This window comes from Procambarus clarkii, chromosome 29 (genome assembly GCF_040958095.1).
Source record: "Procambarus clarkii isolate CNS0578487 chromosome 29, FALCON_Pclarkii_2.0, whole genome shotgun sequence".
Classification (NCBI taxonomy): Eukaryota; Metazoa; Arthropoda; class Malacostraca; order Decapoda; family Cambaridae; genus Procambarus; species Procambarus clarkii.
The window spans coordinates 19,549,691-19,569,699 of NC_091178.1; the positions used below are offsets into that span (position 1 = coordinate 19,549,691).

Below are 20,009 nucleotides of genomic sequence, written 5' to 3' on the forward strand. Positions count from 1 at the left end.
ACCAATGAAACCTGCTACCGAGGCTTCACCATGTGCTTCTACCAGCGTCACCAGACATAATGGTCCTAGAGAGGACAGTACCAGTGACACACCAGCCAGTGTCAGACAATGTACCTCTCTCTCCACAGCCCAGCAACAGGGCAACAGTATGAGACAGGAGAGGACACCAACAGTCTCACACCAGACATCATCACACTCTGCACATCTCCTAAAATTCAAGAAAATGCAGACACACCACTTTCCTACATCATATGGAGTAGTAACGGCAATGGAAAAGGAACAACCAGAGCTCAAATTTTCCATCCCAGTCAACCCTGAGAGGAGAAATAATAATGACACCACCAGACCGACAGAATGCAAATTACTTAGAAAAAGTAACAGTCCTGCAAGGGAAACCTGTATGCTTGGAAAAGCTGGACCCTTCAGAATGACGAAACGAACAATGCTTTTGGGATACCCATCGACTTTCTCCTGGATCCAGTACTAGAACACAAGCAAATCTTTCAATGCGTAACGATGCCGCACAAAAGTAGACAAAGCAGCGAGACGTCAGGTTCTGGTGACCGTCATGGGATTCTCAATTGCCTACAGATGACGCAAGCCTCACAACAAAAAACTCAGGAAATCACTTGTGTAATAATGGACAAGATCGTGAAGCAGGCCACAGTTACACAAGAAATACAGTCTGAGACAAGACGGAGCACAAGAGGACAAACAACGCAACGTGGACATACAGACTACCAACAACAGTCGGGTAGTCAAGACACCAGAACATCAACATTCACAAAAGCAACTGCAACAAGCAATGACCACTCAAGATCAACAAAATCTTACAACACAAGAGACAGACATCAACAGCTAATGCAGTCTGATATGCAACAACACCAACAAAGAAGTATTGAACAGCAGAGATGCTCATGCTGCAACAACACAAGAGGCGGGCACGAACAATCAATGCAGCCCGATATGCAGCAACAAATAGCTACAAATGACGTATGTTACTCTCCCCTTCACCAAACAAGAACTAATCAGAGCCAAAAAAGGCGGTAAGGACACTGCACCAGGTGCTGATAACATTACATACTCAATGATCACACATGCAGGTCCTGCTGGAGAACAAGGAATATTGGACGTTATAAATTTTTCTTAGGAGTTAGGCAAACTACCGACCTCTTGGAAGAAAGCAGATATCATTCCTATTCCTAAGCCGAAATGGTCAGAACGAATGGTCTCAAAACTGCAGAACGGATGGTCTTAAATTGGCTACTGTGGAAGATTTGAGACCTGCATAAGCACATATTTGGCTTCACTACAGGAGTAGGTACTGCCAACTGCATAGCAGCATTATTAGGAACAGTTAACTCAGGTCCGGTTATAGTGATCTTCCTTGATCTAGAAAAAACCTTCGAACTTGCAAGCCCGCAAGCAATTTTACACTCCTTAGTTAAAAAAGTGTAAAGGGAAATATGCGAGCATGGATTCAAGATTACCTAAGTCACAGGTATGCTAGAATAAAGCTGCAAGGACAAGTGTCGGACTACCACTTGCATGAGAATGGGACTCCACAAGGTGGAGTCCTAAGTCCTAGTCTTTTTAACATTCTTATGGAAAACCTCACTAACATGACATTTGCAGAAAAAGTTAAATTGCTAAGCTATGCTGATGATATAACATTAGTTATCACAGTTCCTTCACTTTTAAATAAAGCACAAGAGGCGTTAGATAAAGTAACATCTGAATGCAGCATTTTAGGGCTAATAATATCTGCACAGCAGTCTAAGGTAATGAAACTAGATGGCAACACTCTAGACAGACACTTATACATTCAAGACATTAACCTTCAGTGGGTTACACAATATCAATATTTTGGAGTGTGGATAGATTCTAAAATGACATTCATCAAGCAAATTCAATATCTGAAGGAGAGAGCAAAATCGCGACTGAATATAATGCGCAACCACAGGGCCCCGTCTCGAAACGGGACACAAAATGTTAAGAATGTTTTACATACACGTCGTTCGTTCCCTAGTTGATTAAGCAGCGCCTGCCTTCTCACTCTTTCTCCTGACCAGTGGGCAAACGTTGAGGTTATTCAAAATGATGCAGTGAGAGTCATAACAGGTGCTCCCAGATGAACTAAAGTACTGAACCTAAGACTAGAAACAACTAACATCGATTGAAATAAGTGTAGAGGGGAATGCTGCCTGTATGCTTACCAAGATATTGACCAGACCAAGCATCAGTTCACCTAAAGATATAATCACCGGAACACTAACTCTGGACAGAAGAGCTTCCAATAGCAACAAGTGGACCCATTGTGAAATAAACACCTTGAATACATTCGTTATAACAAATACTGTCACTGAGAAAGATGTGGACGAAATACATGCAGACTTCACTATGCAAGACCCTTGGAAATCGCTGCAAGCAGACTTTAAGATTATTGCTCTTGAAGACAAGAAAAACTAATCCTCATCTGCTACGTAATATTACACAGATGCACATAGAAGCAAACTTAGAATCTGTCAGCTTCACATACTTCACAGATGGATCAGTAGACAAGATGGGACAAGACACCAAAGCTGCAATTAAGGCAGGAAATTCTATAGTTAGTTGGAGACCCTCAAACAGGCATTCAACATTACATAGATACTAGGCATTCAAAAGGCTTTGGAACATGTTCTAGCTCAATACCGACATGTTATCATTTATACAGATTCGATAACTTCCATTGAAACCTTGCAACAAGATCACATAAGTGACAACATCCATCTGATCACATATCATTAATGCAAACACTCAAACGTCAAGGCCTTCAGATACTGGGTGCCAAGTCATGTGGGAATATTAGGGAATAACATTGCAAACGAAGCTGCAAAAGTAAGAAAAGAAATGTATATATTTATATACCACAGAGTCTATCATAGACTGAGAAAGAAAATAGAAATAGAGCAATGCAAAAGATGTACAGTGACTTCAACACAGTATCTTCAACATTAGGATCTGCAGGTTAGTGCAAGAATTCAACCAACTACGAATCACTTAGTTTCATGAAAGGGAGCAGTAGAGCAACAGAAGTACACTTACATCACATCAGGCTTGGATACTTATGTGCATGGGAAATAGGCTTACAGGTTCCAGAAGATGAGAGAAAATGTCAACACTGTGGAGAAATGCCCGGCAGACCACTGGAACATTATCTAACACAGTGCACAGTTACCCATTAAGATTTCAACTTAGATTCAACAGAGCAGTTGTTAAACACATGGGACAAAATCCTACTGAAGCGACCATACGAGTCATAAATACTCATACTCCGCCCAAGTAAAACAGAAACAAGCAACACTTAGTAGGCCAGCCAGGGGCTTAGGGCCCGCGCAGAAATTCCGCTGCCAAAAAATATAAACCTCCTTGACACAGTCGTACCACCTCCCTGACACAGTCGTACCACCTCCCTGACACAGTCGTACCACCTCCCTGACACAGTCGTACCACCTCCCTGACACAGTCGTACCACCTCCCTGACACAGACGTACCACCTCCCTGATACAGTCGTACCACCTCCCTGACACAGTCGTACCCACTCCCTGACACAGTCGTACCACCTCCCTGACACAGTCGTACCACCTCCCCGACACAGTCGTACAACCTCCCTGACACACAGTCGTACCACCTCCCTGACACAGACGTACCACCTCCCTGACACAGTCGTACCACCTCCCCGACACAGTCGTACCACCTCCCCGACACAGTCGTACCACCTCCCTGACACACAGTCGTACCACCTCCCTGACACACAATCGTACCACCTCCCTGACACACAGACGTACCACCTCTCTGACACACAATCGTACCACCTCCCTGACACACAGACGTACCACCTCCCTGACAGACAGTCATACCACCTCCCTGACACACAGACGTACCACCTCTCTGACACACAGACGTACCCCCTCCCTGACACACAGACGTACCACCTCCCAGACACACAGACGTACCACCTCCCTGACACACAGACGTACCCCCTCCCTGACACACAGACGTACCACCTCCCTGACACACAGACGTACCCCCTCCCTGACACACAGACGTACCACCTCCCTGACACACAGACGTACCACCTCCCTGACACACAGACGTACCACCTCCCTGACACACAGACGAATCACTTCCATGATGAGGGTGATGACATAAGAACATAAGAACAAAGGCAACTGCAGAAGGCCTATTGGCCCACACGAGGCAGCTCCTATCTATAACAACCCAATCCCACTCATATACATGTCCAACCCGCGCTTGAAACAATCGAGGGACCCCACCTCCACCACGTTACGCGGTAAGTGGTTCCACAAATCAACAACCCTGTTACTGAACCAGTATTTACCCAAGTCTTTCCTAAATCTAAACTTATCCAATTTATACCCATTGTTTCGTGTTCTGTCTTGTGTTGATACTTTTAATACCCTATTAATATCCCCTTTGTTATGTCCATTCACCCACTTGTACACCTCTATCATGTCACACCTAACTCTTCGCCTTTCCAGTGAATGCAACTTAAGCTTTGTTAATCTTTCTTCATATGAAAGATTTCTAATTTGGGGAATTAACTTAGTCATCCTACTTTGGACACGTTCAAGTGAATTTATATCCATTCTATAATATGACAACACTGATGATGATAATGACACTGACGTAATTCTCCCCTAAATCATTGTTGTACCCCTTCCCTGATACACTGACGTACCGTTCCCCGGTATACCGACGTACCACTGTCAGCGACATGTCTCCTCTTCGGCTATTCCTTCTGCGAGCCTAGAGCACCACTGTTGTTTACTGGCTAACCAATGAGTGTTATCTGTATCTAAACATCTGTCACGACCAGAGTATTGTTCAGCACGTGACAACAGTACACCTGAAGCCTTGTCATTCTCAACACTGACGCGCCCCCATGACACGTCACGCCCCCATGACACGTTACGCTCTCATGACACGTCACGCTCCCATGACACGTCACGCCCCCATGACACGTCACGCTCTCATGACACGTCACGCTCCCATGACACGTCACGCTCCCATGACACGTCACGCCCCCATGACACGTCACGCTCTCATGACACGTCACGCTCTCATGACACGTCACGCTCCCATGACACGTCACGCCCCCATGACACGTCACGCCCCCATGACACGTCACGCTCTCATGACACGTCACGCCTCCATGACACGTCACGCCCCCATGACACGTCACGCTCTCATGACACGTCACGCTCCCATGACACGTCACGCCCCCATGACACGTCACGCTCTCATGACACGTCACGCCCCCATGACACGTCACGCCCCCATGACACGTCACGCTCTCATGACACGTCACGCTCCCATGACACGTCACGCCTCCATGACACGTCACGCCCCCATGACACGTCACGCCCCCATGACACGTCACGCCCCCATGACACGTCACGCCCCCATGACACGTCACGCTCCCATGACACGTCACGCCCCCATGACACGTCACGGCCCCATGACACGTCACGCTCCCATGACACGTCACGCCCCCATGACACGTCACGCCTCCATGACACGTCACGCCCCCATGACACGTCACGCCCCCATGACACGTTGCCACAACCTCCATGAACTAACCCAACCTAACCTTCCTAGGCCTAATATACGCTGATACCTAATATAGTACATATGTGTGCTATACTTGGCCTATGAATATTTATGTTCGTTTTTTAGGACTATAAAGTGAATAGTGCAAAAATTCTACTGTCTAATTGCTTAGTACGTCAACGTTTGTACTGTGGTGCAAAAAAGGTACCATCTGAGGAGGAGGATGGATTGCACTTCTCGTACCATCAAGAAGAAGAGCATTCTTTCAGCGTTCATTCGTCGAAAAGCGGAAAACACCTCGTGATGCATATATTCCACCTCACACACAATCCAAAACACGAAATTATATATTCGTATTTTCAGGTGTCAACTGCACCCACTAGCACGTCGTCTAACAGCTCGTCCTCACCCCTACCAAAATTTCAAACAATCCATAGTCACTTTCATTCCATTAAAGAATACCAATTCAAATGTTCCAGTAAAATGTAAATCAACTTATCCACTTTCGAATTAAAATAAGATTTAAAGCTAAGAAATGCTTACCATTATTGCCAATGTAAGAGACGGGATTCTCGTTTATATATCAGCAAAAGTTTCCAGTGGGAAGTGATAGTAACAGACTTTCCGAATGGTGCTTCTATGTCCACTTCAATCACGCTCTACAGACGGAACAAGAAGACTGAGTGAGGTGGAGGAGTGGTGGTAGTGCGTGGGACGGTGGGTGGCAGGCGTGTGGGCGACCTACGCCAGCACCCCCACGCTCGTGAACTACGGCGCCCCTGGGGGAGTGTCCCCTGGATGACTCCCACTCCCCTCCCTGCAGCACTCTCACTGGAGCTTGCTCTAAATAACTGTCTTATTTAGACGTCCATCGTTTTGTGAAAACATATGTTTAAAATACAAACTAGTGGCACAATGAAGCTCACTTGCAGGGAGAAATTAAACAAGGAGTACAGCATATGTGTGTTTGTGTATATATATATATATTATTAAATATGAACGAAAAAGTAAGATTAATAATTCAAACACGAATTTTCTCAATATTTCTTATGTTTCTTTTCACTGTCAATGGTAATTGAAAAATCAATTTTCCAAAATTCATTTTTATTTCTAGTCTGACGCGACACTTGAACGCGTTTCGTAATAACTTATTACATTTTCAAATACTTTAGTTTACACACACACAACTATAACAAGCAAACACTAAACAGAGTTCTACTATGCTATAATTTAAACGGCTTTCATTTTATATACCTGCATTTGGGTGAGGTGAAAACAGTTTTGGATGAGGTGAAAACAAACTTTCAACACGAGACAGAACACGAAAAAATGGGTATAATATTGGGTAAGTTAAAGGGAAGAATGGAAGTAACTGCAAAGGGCCTATTGGCCCATATTTGTTGATGCTTCTATATTGGTGCGGAGTCTTGAAGTGGGTAGAATATAGTTATGCATTAATTGGCTGTTGATTGCTGGTGTTGACTTCTTGATGTGTAGTGCCTCCCAGATATCAAGCCGCCTGCTATCGCTGTATCTATCGATGATTTCTGTGTTTTTTGTTAAGACTTTGTTAAGACTATATATATATATATATATATATATATATATATATATATATATATATATATATATATATATATATATATATATATATATATGTCGTACCTAGTAGCCAGAACGCACTTATCAGCCTACTATGCAAGGCCCTATTTGCCTAATAAGCCAAGTTTTTCTGAATTAATATATTTTCTCTAATTTTTTTCTTATAAAATGATAAAGCTACCCATTTCATTATGTATGAGATCAATTTTTTTTTATTGGAGTTAAAATTAACGTAGATATATGACCGAACCTAACCAACCCTGCCTAACCTAACCTAACCTATCTCTATAGGTTAGGTTAGGTTAGGTAGCCGAAAAAGTTAGGTTAGGTTAGGTTAGGTAGGTTAGATAGTCGAAAAATAATTAATTCATGAAAACTTGGCTTATTAGGCAAATCGGGCCTTGCATAGTAGGCTGAGAAGTGCGTTCTGGCTACTAGGTACGACATATATATATATATATATATATATATATATATATATATATATATATATATATATATATATATATATATATATATATATATATATATATATATATATATATATATTTAAATATATATCAAAAAGTAAGTTTTATCAGTATAACAATATATATATGCTCACGTAATATCAAAAAGAGAAAATGGATTAAGTAATGGTTTGTCCTCCCAGAAAAATTAATCTAACCTACTGAAACAAAAAGAATACACAGACTTATCTTAGAACATGTTGCCCAGCTCAATGCCCTCAAACCACTGGCGTCTGCCCGACGCTCCAACACGTTCTCGCACTTGCTTATAGTCAATATTGGCTTATATAATAAGTCCATATGTGGCATACTAATTGATTGTGAATATTTTAGTTTACCTTGAAAAGCTTCATAGAAAACACCGGCCTCACCTAACCTTCTTAGTATGTTTAGATAAGCATTTTATTGCTTCTTAATTACAATTATTACTTAACCTATACCGTTGATGGGTTAAGTAATAATTGTAAATAATAAGCAATAAGATGCTTATCTTAACATACTAAGAAGATTAGGTGAGGTCGGTGTTTTCTATGAAGCTTTTCAATGTAAACTAAAATATTCACAATCAATTAGTATGTCACATATGCACTTATTAAATAAGCCAATATTGACTACAAGCAAGTGCGAGAACGGGTTGGACGCTCACACCTAAAACACCCCTCCCCCCCCACCTACCACCTAGGTCAGGGGATGGCAAACGAGTACTTTAACATAAAACTAATTTATGAGAAAAGTAATCGTTCTCACACAGACATTAACTAATATTAAATATACTTAGCAAAATCCAAATGACATAATTAAGGGGCAATATGTTTATTAAAGGTAAATTAAAAAATATTAATAGTATAAGAGGTGAACTCAGGCAACCTAACACTTGATCACGGACATTATTCTTGTCCAAAAACTTACCGGTATTAGACAGGTTTGAATCAAGTGAACTCCAACAAGCCCGCTCCTGTCCAAATGTGTTGCAATGTCCTACTGCACTTACAAGAAAGTAAATTACACATACATGAATAATTAATTATATATTGTTCTCAACAATGAATAAATGTGAGAATCCATGAACTGCATGGATTTCTAAACACCAGATCACGATACACTCTGTCCATCATCATCCTGATTGTTTCGTCCACAGGCACTTGGTGAACAGCGACTCCGCATCCAGAGAGGCTCTTATCCCCGTGGCCCGTGCTCCCTGCAGTAAGTCAACAAATTCCTTTGGAGACTTCAGGCTAACAAGGCACATAAGGAGTCAGCAGGCATTTGAGTCGCTTAGCCAGTCTCTATGTGGGTGTGGGTTTCTGGCTGATGATTGGCCGAAGTGGGTCCAGCCATAAGCCAACACCCAGGCTTATGGGTCTTGCAACCCGTTCTCGCAAATTTAATAAGTCAATATTGACTTATTAAATATGTGCATAGGTGACATACTTAACATAATAGTTTCCCTTGAAAAGCTTTATAGAAAACACCGACCTTACCTAACCTACTTAGTATGTTAAGATAAGCATCTTATTGCTTCATAATTACAATTATTACCTAACCTATATCTATAATAGGTTAAGTAACAATTGTAATTGCGAAGCTATAAGATGCTTATTTTAACATACTAAGTAGGTTAGGTAAGGTCGGTGTTTTCTATTAGCTTTTCAAGGGAAACTATTATGTTTAGTATGTCACCTATGCACGCAACTAATAAGTCAATATTGACTTATTAAATTTGCGAGAACGGGTTGGGGTCTTGACATTCCTGTATGCATACCCAGGTTTGTATTCCCTGATAACTTTTGGCAGGTGAAGTCCGAATTTCTTGGCGTTCACAGTTTCAATCAATCTGTTTACCTTCGTTTTTAATTTGGCTGTAGTGTCCCTTGTTACCCTTTTGAATTTAGTTTGGTCGGAGGATGAGGCTCATTTTTGCCAAATATTCGTCTTTTTTTTAAATAACGTATATTGGCAACTTGTCACCTCTCCTGACGTGAATCTCCTTATTCTCACGAAGGTTCTTAACTGCCGCTTTGAGATCGGGGAACAGTATGGTGCTTCTGTAGTTACCTTGAATCTTTACTCCTTCTGCAATAAGTTCCGCTTGCAAGGTGTCTTTAGTAGTAACCTCCTTTTGCTTCTCGAGGTCGAATATGTCTTCCAGCCGAATTGAAAACGAAGGTAAACAGATTGATTGAAACTGTGAACACCAAAAAAGCCGGACTCCACCTGTCAAATGTTATCGGAGAATACAAACCTGGTTACGCATATGGGAATGTCAAGACCCACAAGCCTGGAAACCAACTTCGGCCAATCATCAGCCAGATACCCACACCCACATGCAGACTTCCTAAGTGACTACTGCTTGCTGACTCCTTGTGTGCTTTGCGATTTTAGCCTGAAATCTCCAAAGGAATTATTTTGGAATAATATTTATTCCAAAGGAATAAACAATCTAAGCAAAGCACAGGAATGAAGTATACCATACAAATTGAATAGATCGGATACTAATGACCCGAAATGGATAACAAAGGATCTGAAGAACCTTATAGGTAGAAAGACAGCTTGGTACAAAAGGATAAAGAATCGGGAAGACAGTTTAGAACAAGAATTTGTACAACTTGTTAGAAATGTTAAAAGAAAAGAGATAAGGAGAGCAAAAAGAAACTATAAAGTTCGTACAACAGGGCAAGCAAAAGCAAATCTTAAAAGGTTTTTCAGTTATATTGAATAATAATAATAATAACATTTTTTTTAGTAAAAGTACATTCATAGTTGCAGAGTTATAGTGCAAACATTCTGCTTAATTTAAAGATAGAGGTAGTACATACAAAACCTAAAGCCACTAGTATGCATAGCGTTTCGGGCAAAGGGAGGGGAAAACTAAGATTAGGGGAAAGGATAGGTCCATTAAAAAACCGAGAGGGGTCAGATAACGGATAATGTCGAAGAGATGAGTAGTATTTTTATTAAATATTTTATCTCTGTATTTACTAAAGAAGAACTTAACTCTATGCCTTCAGCCGAACAAGTCTATGTGGGTGGGGACGGGGACAGGTTGACTAGTCTAACAGTTACCAGGAATGATGATATTTAACAAAGAGGGAAACTCAAACCAAACAAATCCTTAGGGCCGGGTAAAGTGTTTGCCAGGGTTCTTAAAGAAAGCAAAGAGGAGCTTTGCGATCCATTGTTTACTAAATTTAATAAATCATTAGAGTCTGGCAGAGTGCCAGAGTCGTGAAAGGAAGCTAATGTTGTACCAATTTTTAAGAAAGGACATCGGCCAATTAGCCTAAATCTATTGGGGAAAGGTTTGTGATGTTGTGTACCTTGACTTTAGCAAAGCTTTTGATACAGTGCCACATGAAAGACTGGTTAAAAAGATAGAGGTTCATGGTATTGGGGGTGCTATATTAAGTTGGATTAGGGCATGGCTATTCCAAAGAAAACAAAGTGTTAGTATAAATGTGGTTAAGTCAGACTGGGAAAAAGTTGTACTGGAGTGCCTCAAGGCTCTGTTCTGGGACCTCTGTTATTCATAATATATATATAAATGATTTAGATTCAGGTTTGGGCAGCAATATTTGCAAATTTGCCGATGATACAAACATCGGGAGGGAAATAAACACGGAAAAAGACTCACTTTCATTTCAAGACGATCTGATAGGATTTTGATATTGTCAAAAGATTTATTTATTTATTTATTTATTTATTTATATACAAGAAGGTACATTGGGGGTTAACAGAGAACATAGAAATTAAGTTGATTTTACATTCTTGTAAAGCCACTACCACGCATAACGTTTCAAGCAAAATTGGCAGATGCAGCTTAATGCTGACAAATGTAAGATTTTGAGGCTAGGTAATGATGATAGAGTTACAAGATACGAGCTAGATGGTGTTGAGATTGTGAAGGCGGATTGCGAAAGGGATCTGGGAGTTATGATTCGTAAGAATTAAAAACCAAAGGATTAGTGCATGAATGTTCGTAATAAGGCAAATAGGACACTGCAATTTATTAATCGAAATGTTAGTAACAAGTCACCAGGTGTTGTTCTTCAGCTATATCTTGCTCTGGTTAGGCCCCATTTAGATTATGCAGTTCAGCTTTGGTCGCCGTACTATAGATTGGATATAAATTCACTTGAACGTGTCCGCCGTAAGATGACAAAGTAAATTCCCCAAATTAAAAACCTGTCATATGAAGAAAAAATAACAAATTTTAAATTGCATTCACTGGGAAGACGAAGAGTTAGGGGTAACATGATAGAGGTTAACAAGTGGATGAATGGACATAACAAAGAGGATATTAATAGGGTATTAAAAGTATCAACACAAAACATGAAAACGAAACAATGGGTATCATTTGGATAAGTTTAGATTTAGGAAAGACTTGGGTAAATACTGGTTCAGTAACAGGATTGTTGATTTGTGTAACCAATTACCGCGTACACGCAACATTGGTAACACTTGAGATCAGCCACTTGGTATAAAGTGCATGCATCGTTGGTAACACTTGAGGTCAGCTACCTGATATACACTACACGCCGCGTTGGCAACACTTGTGGTCAACCACTACTATTCATTACATGGAGTGTTGGCAACACTTGTAGTCAGCCAATTGGTATACAGTACAAGCAGTGTTGACAACACTTGTGGTCAACCACTTTGTACACAGTTCATGCAGCGTTGGCAACGCTTGAGGTAAGTTACTTGTTATACAGTACACGCAGCATTGGCAACACTTGTGGTCAGCCATTTGTTTACAGTACACGCAGCGTTGGCAACACCTGCTTTCAACCACTTGGTATAAAGACCATGCAGCGTTGGCAACACTTGCGGTCAGCCACTTTCATCAGAGGGGAGGATGAACCAGCTTTGCTTGATCTGATATTTACCCTAAATGAGTCGGATATAAGAGAAGTTAAGTTGGAAGCCCTCTTGGGAATGAGTGATCATAGTGTATTGATCTTTGAGTACCTGGTAGAGCTAGGAATTATCTCCACCAAAAAAAGAACTGGGAAACAAAGGGCTGGCGTACCGAAAGGGAAATTATGAGGAGATGAAAAAATTCCTAAGGGATATACCATAGGACACAGAACTCAGAACTAAAACCGTACAAGACATGATGGACTACGTCACCCAAAAGTGTCAGGAGGCAGTAAACAGGTTTATCCCGGCCTGACAGGAAAAAAAACGAGAAGCAAAAGAAGAATCCGTGGTTTAATTGGGCATGTATGAAAGCAAAAGAACTGAACAAAGGGGCTTGGAGGAACTTCCGATATAACAGAACACCTGAAAGCAGAAAGAGAGATATCAAAGAACCAGGAACGAGTATGTTAGTGAGAGAAGAGAAGCTGAGAAAAAGTATGAAAATGATATAGCTAATAAAGCCAAGACCGAACCAAAGCTACTACACAGTCACATCAGGAGGAAAAGAACAGTGAAGGAACAGGTGATGAAACTGAGAACGGGTGAGGACAGGTACACAGAGAATGAAAAAGAGGTGTGTGAAGAACTTAACAAGAGGGGAGCCGGTCGACCGAGCGGACAGCACGCTGGTCACGTGATCCTGTAGTCCCGGGTTCGATCCCGTGCGCCGGCGAGAAACAATGGACAGAGTTTCTTTCACCCTATGCCTCTGATACCTAGCAGTAAAATAGGTACCTGGGAGTTAGTCAGCTGTCACGGGCTGCTTCCTGGGGTGTGTGAATGTGGTCCTCGACTCGGCCGCGGTCGAGTCGAGGACCGGGCCGCGGGGACACTAAAAGCCCCGAAATCATCTCAAGATAACCTTAAGAAGAGGTTCCAGGAGGTCTTCACAATAGAATAAGGGGAGGTCACTGCACTAGGAGGGGTGGCAGTAAACCAGGCGGCCTTGGAAGGGTTCGAAATTACAAGAGATGATGTCAAGAGGCATCTTTTGGATCTGAGCGTGAGAAAGGCTGTTGGCCCAGACGGAATCTCACCATGGGTATTGAAAGAGTATGCAGGAGCACCATGCTTGTCACTCTCCATAGTGTATAGTAGGTCACTGGAGACGGGAGTCCTACCAGAAATATGGAAGACGGCTAATGATGTCCCAATATACAAAAGGGTGACAGACAAGAGGCACTGAACTACAGGCCAGTGTCCTTAACTTGAATACCATGGAAGGTGATGGAGAAGATTGTGAGAAAAAACCTAGTAACACGTCTGGAGAGAAGGGACTTCGTGACAACCCATCAACATGGGTTCAGAGAGGGTAAATCTTGCCTTAAAGGCTTAATAGAATTCTTCTATCAGCTGACAAAGATTAAGCAAGAAAGAGAAGAATGGACGGACTGCAATTTTTTGGACTGTCGAGAAGCCTTTGGCACAGTACCCCATAAAAGGCTGATGCATAAGCTGGAGAAACAGGCAGGAGTAACTGGTAGGGCGCTCCAGTGAATAAGGGAGTACCTAAGCAATAGGAAGCAAAGAGTTACAGTGAGGGGTGAGACCTTAGATTGGCATGAAGTTACCAGTGGAGTCCCACAGGGCTGTGTACTCGGACCTATCCTGTTTCTGGTATACGTAAATGATCTCCCAGATGGTATAGACTCATTCCTCTCAATATTTAATGGCGACGCCAAAATTATGAGAAGGATTAAGACAGAGGAGGACAGCTTGAGGCTTCTAGAAGACCTGGACAAGCTGCAGGAATGGTCGAACAAATGGTTGTTAGAGTTTAACCCAAGCAAATGTAATGTAATGAAGATAGGTGTAAGGAGCAGGAGACCAGATACAAGGTATGATTTGGGAGATGAAATACTTCAAGAGACAGAGAGAGAGAGAGACCTGAGGGTTGATATCACGCCAGACCTGTCCCCTGAAGCCCATATCAAGAGGATAACATCAGCGTCATATGTATACCACATATGTCAGACCAATCCCGGAGTATGCGGCTCCAGCATGGAGTCCATATGTAGTCAATCATAAGACTAAACTGGAAACGGTTCAAAGGTTTGCTGCCAGACTAGTACCCGAACTGAGGCGTATGAGCTACGAGGAGAGACTACGGGAATTAACCCTCACGTCACTGGGAAACAGAAGAGTTAGAGAGAACATGATCACCACATACAAGATTCTCAGAGGAATTGATAGGGAAGATAAAGACAGACTATTTAATTCAAGGGTCACACGCACTAGGGGACACAGGTGGAAACTGAATGCCCAAATTAGCCATAGAAACGTTAGAAAGATTTTTTTCAGTTTCAGAGTAGTAGACAAATGGAATGCATTAGGAAGTGATTTGGTGGAGGCTGACTTCATACACAGCTTCAAGAGTAGATATGATTGAGCCCAATAGGCTCAGAAACCTGTACATTAGTTGATTGACAGTTGAGAGGCAGGACCAAAGAGCCAGAACTCAACCCCCGCGAAACACAACTAGGTAAGTACTTTGCATACAGTAAGCGTAACGTTGGCAACACTTGTGGTCAGCCACTTGGTATACAGTGCACACAGCGTTGGCAACTGGAGCCAGCTGACTGAGAGCAGCAATAAACAGTTTGTCACTAAACAGTGATGAAGATGCTGAGCCTCTCGTGATCTTCACGCAGAAAGGCGTGACGAGTTGTTGGATTCTTTCTTATATGTTGAAATACGCTTATTGAGGTATATAAACACACGAAGGGATGAGGTAGCTCAAGCATGTTGACGAGACTTGTGCATCCGGGAGCAGAAGGAATGGTATTCACGGCTTCGTTGTGTATTGGTCCTGGTGTTTCCACCCAAGTGGTGGGAAAATGTGTTAGTTTTAGGTTGTGGTAATCTGACAGGTATCACATTCTCAACAACAGTCTTCCATATTAACATGTATACCAATGTGATCACCCAGCTTGTTGCTGGTTACTAATACAAATGCAATAATAATTATTATTATTACTATTGCAATAATACAAATAACATCGATGTTGCAGATGGCAGCCCCAAAGGAAATGAAACGCAGTATTCATTTCTGCAAGCTCACGGAGAGAGTCCTAAGGGAAGGAATCATTCATCATCTCACCGTAAACAATCTACTAAAATCACTGCAATATGGTTGTGTTCAAAATAAATCCTGCCTTATAAACCTGCTCACATTTCTGTAAATGGAAACCAACTGTTCAGACAATGGACTCCCAGTAGATGTCGTTTCAATGACTCGATAAGATAACACACGAAAGACTGGCAAGGAAGTTACAATCACTGGAATAAATGGTAGAGTTCTTGAGCGGATAAAACAAATAAGTCAATGGTCGTGCTAAACGGAAATTCATTTGACTGGATTTTTTTTTTATTTTTTTTTTTAAAGATTAATTTTCCTCGAGGAAAAGAAGGTAGTTATTCAACTATATTTATCGTACTTAGACGTATGTTGTGAATTGGGTACCGCAAGGGTACATTTTGGGGCCATCCCTCTTTGTCACTCACCAACCCGTCCTCCTGTTTAGATAGTACTCTTGGTAACAATGTGGACCATCGTACATAAACGTATTGGACAATTAGATAGTAGAATGTGATACTCTTCACTTTATTGTCCTAAAAAAATAAACCTTGAAACAAAACATAAATATTCCTAGGCCTACTATAGCTATACATGTATATTATATTTAGACCCCCAGAGAGCTTGAATTAGGTCTAGAAAGGTTGGGTTAAGTTTACTTTGTAACATCAGTACGAAACTTTCCTGTTTGTCCAAATACAATAGTAGAGATTTCTACTTTCTAATTGCCTTTTTCGTCAATATATGTGCGATGGTCTTCATCGTTACTATAAGCACTTCCTAAACAAGAGGATGGGCCGCATTCACATCAATGACATAGATGAGCATATTATCGCATCCGCATCATTAAATTTCCAGATGGACTAAGATTTAGGGTAAAGTGGGAAGGGAAAATTATACGAGGGCCTTACAAAGTGATCTACATGAACTCTACAAATGGTCAGAAAACTGGTAAATGCTTTATGTCAAAATGCAAGACCTTGCATGTGGGGAATTACATTGCATACTACATCCACCAAATCAACAACATTGCCTTGCAGAAAAATGATGAAGAAAGAACCTTGGAATCAGAATCCACCATTTACTGAAAGTTACACAACAAATAGGAGCGGCAGTAAAAAAAAAATAGCCAACCAATCTCTAGAAGAAGGTAGTTATTTAACTATATTTATCTGGTTCTTGGATTAAACACTTGGATTATTGTACCCAAGAATGAGCACCTCATCTTCAGCAAGGCAGAACTGTTTTGTTACAAGAACTGTTTTGGAGAAAGTTCAACATCAGGAGACAAAAATCATTCCAGAACACAGTCGACTCTCATAAGAGAAACAGTTGAGGGCCTCAGGGCTAACAACACTGCAAACCAGGCATGAATGGGCAGATTTGATCGAACATTAAAATAATAAAAAATCTGACGGATATTGATGCAAACCACTTCTTTAAAAGGTCAGAAGTAACACAAACAAGGAATAGCAGTTTCAAGCTCAACCAATCATAATATAGTAAACAAAACATGAGATTCTTATTCACCCATAGGGTTATAAACCCATAGATTGCCTACCCCCTACAGTCAAAACATTACTGCAATTCAAAATCCAGCTCGATAAAATCATCAAGGCAAATTAAGGGACCCTTTGACAAGACAACTGCTTCGTTTCTCATCAAGGCTACTAGATAGTCGCCCACACGTAAATTCAGGTAAATATCTCTCCATGAAATTGAAAGAAACTTTACAATTTGCCGATCTAAAATAATTACGTTTAAGTTAAAAATGCTGTTTTGTGTTTTAGTGTACCTACCTGCCTTCTTGCATATATCAAATTACACTGAGCAGCTTTCGTTGATAGACATCTAATGTTGCTCAGCGGTCTCCCACGTCGACATAAGGACCCGGACATTGTCTGACAGATGATTATCTTGGGGGAATTATAACAGTACTTGAATCTAAGTAGAAGACGGCGGCGCATTTTCTAAATAAAAAAAAGTTGCACTTTATAAAAATAAGACGTAGTAAGATGGTGAGAAACAGGTCATGAGTCGAAGAAAGTAGAGCACTCATACACATGTTAACGCTCCTCAGTACACATTCACCACCAGATTATGGTAATCAAGTACATAATTTGAACGAATTTTGAATGGCATCTGTCTGTATTTCCTTGATGATGTGTTGAAACACGAAAATGTTTTGAATTTTTGTATTATTTTTCTAGTGGTTACTTACACTTAACCGAATAGAGTGTTTTTTATGATTATTCTTGCTGAAGAAGATCCCGAGTTGGGATCGAAATATACAGCCTACATTTCCTTATTTTTTCCAAATGTATGTATGTGTGTGTTTATATATATATATATAGCTCACACCCCCAGAAGTGACTCGAACCCATACTGCCAGGAGCACTCTGCAACTGGTGTTCAGGACCCCTTAACCACTCAACTATCACGACCGGACAAAAGATGATGGTAGCCTAAGCTAATTCCCAATCATCCCACAGGCACTCTGATGCTAATCTTGGGCATGATATTTTATAAATTTATTTTATACTGGCGGGATGATGGGGAATTAGCCTCGGCTACCATCAGCTTTTGACCGGTCGTGATGGTCGAGTGGATTAAGGTGTCCTGTACACACCAGTTGCATTGCTCCTGACAGTATGGGTTCGAGTCACTTATGGGGTGTGAGTTTTCAGTTGCATATATGCCTGGGGACCATTCAGGCTTGTACGCATATATATATATATATATATATATATATATATATATATATATATATATATATATATATATTATTAAATATGACCGAAAAAGTAAGATTAATAATTCTAACACGAATTTTCTCAATCTTTCGTACATTACGCTTCACTGTTGGAGGTAAATCAAAAATCACTTCTCCAAAATTCATTTTTATTTCTAGTCTGACGCGACACGGGCGCGTTTCGTAAAACTTATTACATTTTCAAAGACTTCACAAATACACAACTGATTAGAACTTACGTATCTCTGCTATTATATCTACATTTGAGTGAGGTGGGAGGGATGATGTGGCATATAGTGACGTGGCATTAACACAAGACAGAACATGAGGGGATATTAATAGGGTATTAAAAGTATCAACACAAGACAGAACAGAAACAATGGGTATTGAATAGAAGTGTTTGTAGAAAGCCTATTGGTCCATATTTCTTGATGCTTCTATATTGGAGCGGAGTCTTGAGGTGGGTAGAATATAGTTGTGCAATAATTGGCTGTTGATTGCTGGTGTTGACTTCTTGATGTGTAGTGCCTCGCAAACGTCAAGCCGCCTGCTATCGCTGTATCTATCGATGATTTCTGTGTTGTTTACTAGGATTTCTCTGGCGATGGTTTGGTTATGGGAAGAAAATGTAATCTTTGAAAATGTAATAAGTTTTACGAAACGCGCCCGTGTCGCGTCAGACTAGAAATAAAAATGAATTTTGGAGAAGTGATTTTTGATTTACCTCCAACAGTGAAGCGTAATGTACGAAAGATTGAGAAAATTCGTGTTAGAATTATTAATCTTACTTTTTCGGTCATATTTAATAATATATGTCTACAGGAAAGACTGCTACCAAAATATACTAATATATATATATATATATATATATATATATATATATATATATATATATATATATATATATATATATATGTCGTACCTAATAGCCAGAACGCACTTCTCAGCCTACTATGCAAGGCCCGATTTGCCTAATAAGCCAAGTTTTCCTGAATTTATATATTTTCTCTAATTTTTTTCATATAAAATAATAAAGCTACCCATTTCATTATGTATGAGGTCAATTTTGTTTTATTGTAGTTAAAATTAACGTAGATATATGACCAAACCTAACCAACCCTACCTAACCTAACCTAACCTATCTTTATAGGTTAGGTTGGGTTAGGTAACCGAAAAGGTAGTGGTTAGGTTAGGTTAGTAGGTTAGGTAGTCGAAAAAACATTAATTCATGAAAACTTGGCTTATTAAGCAAATTGGGCCTTGCATAGTAGGCTGAGAAGTGCGTTCTGGCTATTAGGTACGACATATATATATATATATATATATATATATATATATATATATATATATATATATATATATATATATATATATATGCGAACAAGCCTGAATGGTCCCCAGGACAATATGCAACTGAAAACTCACACCCCAGAAGTGACTCGAACCCATACTGCCAGGAGCAACGCAACTGGTATGTACAGGGACGCCTTAATCCGCTTGACCATCACGACCAGACTAAGGAAGTGATAGCCGA

At 40.6% G+C, this 20,009-nt stretch overlaps 1 long non-coding RNA gene across 1 annotated transcript in view; it reads right to left on the minus strand.

Moving 5' to 3' along the window:
• LOC138369736 (uncharacterized) overlaps positions 1-6,334 on the minus strand; it is a 29,764-nt gene extending 23,430 nt beyond the window's left edge. The window contains exon 1 of the long non-coding RNA XR_011229907.1: positions 6,160-6,334. This is a non-coding gene — a long non-coding RNA (uncharacterized lncRNA). The remainder of the gene's footprint in view (positions 1-6,159) is intronic.
• Positions 6,335-20,009: the final 13,675 nt, after the last annotated feature.